This window comes from Chaetodon trifascialis, chromosome 21, assembly GCF_039877785.1.
Source record: "Chaetodon trifascialis isolate fChaTrf1 chromosome 21, fChaTrf1.hap1, whole genome shotgun sequence".
Taxonomy (NCBI): domain Eukaryota; kingdom Metazoa; phylum Chordata; class Actinopteri; order Chaetodontiformes; family Chaetodontidae; genus Chaetodon; species Chaetodon trifascialis.
In genome coordinates, this window is record NC_092076.1 from 415,001 (window position 1) to 417,500 (window position 2,500).

Below are 2,500 nucleotides of genomic sequence, written 5' to 3' on the forward strand. Positions count from 1 at the left end.
CCTGTTTTCCTCTTTTATTCTTTGTGTGTTTGGATGTTTTCTGTGAGGCTTCAGCTGACGTGGAGGGCTGCTCGTAACGCTCAGAGACACCTGATCTGAAGACGCTGATGAGACCAGAGTCTGTCCTGACTGCAAATGAAGGAGAGTTTTGGCTAAAATAATATGTATTGAAAACATATTTAATAACCAGTTGAATCTATGTGAGTTCTGCTGCAGGGAAAATAAAGAATCAAAGAGACGTGAAATCAAACAGAAATAAATAAAAGTCTGTGTCATAATGAGGTTTGAGGTTATCAGTGATTCATCTTAATCAAATCCTGTTTGTGCTTTTGTGTCCGCTGAGGGAACAGAGACATTTAACAAGAGTTCATTAATCGTCTCTCTGTTTTCTGTCCCCGGCAGAAAAAACACATTTAATCATCACTTTTAAACAGAATGAAAGAAAAGAAAAGATATGAAACATAAGTGATAAGAGACTCCTGCAGAAACTCATTCTGGATGAAAGAAAACAAGTCGTGTTTCCAGCTTTGCTGAACGTTTGCAGAAAACAAATATTCACGTTACAGGACGATAAACCTGCGAGGACCTCCATCTGTGAAGATGAGGACTTCTGAGTGAGACAGCAGAAGATTCCCAAAGTGTCAGAAGGACTGCGCTCTTCTTCTGCCTCCTGCTGCTCACAGGTGCTGCACGAGAACCAGCCAATCAGGTGTCATCACCTTAGAGATGCACTGAATGTTTTCGTCACACGATGAGGTGGAGGCGGGTCTGTGGTGATGCTCCGCCTCCACCTTCATGCTTCAACTGGGCCACGTTAAAAGCCAAAACTCATCGTTATGCAGACGACACCCACGTTTACCTTCTGCTCTGCCTGAAGCTCCGAGCAAACAGGGCTGAACGAGCCGTCATGTGACCATGACACTGAGGACGGAAGGCTGAGTCAGCGCTCCGAAAGCCAAAACCACCTCAGAAACCTCGCTGGAGAGTCTGACTTCAGAGAGAAGTCGACATTCTACCATCAAAGTGAGAATCAGAAGATTCTGGTCCAGGCAGGACACATCCTGGTCTTTCCTCTGGTCTCAGGTCCCTGAGCTCCTAACCAGGACCAGAGTCTGTCTCTGATTGTCTTCCACCATGTGTCCCCTCTAGACTAAACATGGAGAAGCAGCGTTTGGTCTCAGCAAAGCACACCTGGAATCATCTCACAGGTGAACCAGACCACCTTGAAGTCCAGGTTCAAAGCTTTGATGTTTTTGAATTCTGACCATGAACATTTTCAGCCTCCTCACAAATTCAAGTCTCAGCTCCAGACTTTTTCATCTGCTCGAAAAATGCTTCTGGTCTTAATCATTTCTAAGTTTCTGTACGTTAACATTGTTTTCTGTTTGTTTTGTGTAAAACTCTTTGATGAGTGAAGACGCCTCAAACTCCAGGACCTGAACCCGTGAGGGACTGAGTGTCTGAGGCTCTGCACTCTGGTTACATCCTATCCTATCGCTCTGACCAGATGATCGGTGATGATCTCTGTCTGGACCACGTAGCCCGGGTCCTTCGTCCTGGCTCCTCTCCTCCTCTTCCTCTGCTGTAAAACACCTGCATGGCCTCTCCTGCCTCTGCCCTGTTGATCACACCCAGGTCAGACATCCTGCCTGGATGTCAAGGCACTACCTAAAAGCTCAACCCAGACCAGCTTTGGTGCTGGCCTACAGGAAGGTGGAACCCTTCACACCTCCTCCTGCTCCTCCTCCTCCTCCTCCTCCTCCTCCTCCTCCTGCTCCTCCTGCTCCTCCTCCTCCGCCTCCTCCTCCTGCTCCTCCTCCTGCTCCTCCTCCTGCTCCTCCTCCTCCTGCTCCTCTCTGAACCCTGTGGTCTCCTGTTTTTATCAGTTTATTTTTGACATTTGGCTCTGGTTCCATCTTCAGGTAGAATCATCGGCCACATGAACGCCTAAAATGTCTCTCTGACTCAGTTTACGGGACATGAGACAACAACATTTAGCTGATAGAGCAAACGATGCATAGAAGATGGAAACTAAAGTCACATCAAAGAAAACCTGAAAATGTGACTTTGCTTTGAAACAGTCAGCTGGTTTAAGAGGATCGTCAAACGTCTTGTTTGCTGATTAAACTCATTAAACTGGAACCTCAGTTCAACAAATTCGGCTTATTTGTATTGTGTTCAGAACTTTTAGGCTTTCAGGCCTTTTAGATTTTGGCGTGTTCGTATTTTCTCTCCTGATAAAATGTCCTGAAAGAAAGCACAGAGTCTGTCAGAGCGACCTGCTGACTTTATTTACTGTGAGGAAATCATTTCAGTACAGTCAAACAGTCATTCAAACAAGATTTACATTAAAAACAACCAAAACGAAAACAGTGGAGCCGATTGGACCATCAGCTTTGATTGACAGCGCTATAAATGTGTGAAGACATTAACGTTCAGTTTTTTTTGGATACAAAACGATGGTTCGTTTCCAGTGTGGCACCAGCACATACACACACGT

General features: G+C 45.6%; 1 protein-coding gene across 3 annotated transcripts in view; it reads right to left on the reverse strand.

Moving 5' to 3' along the window:
* Nucleotides 1-2,270: 2,270 nt before the first annotated feature.
* The window catches only part of LOC139349285 (transcription factor COE3-like), a 46,639-nt gene continuing 46,409 nt past the window's right edge, over nucleotides 2,271-2,500 (reverse strand). For all 3 annotated transcript variants that reach the window (XM_070989909.1, XM_070989911.1, XM_070989907.1), the window contains one exon: nucleotides 2,271-2,500. This exon is cut by the window's right edge and continues 1,403 nt beyond it. The gene's annotated coding sequence lies outside the window, so the exon portion shown is untranslated.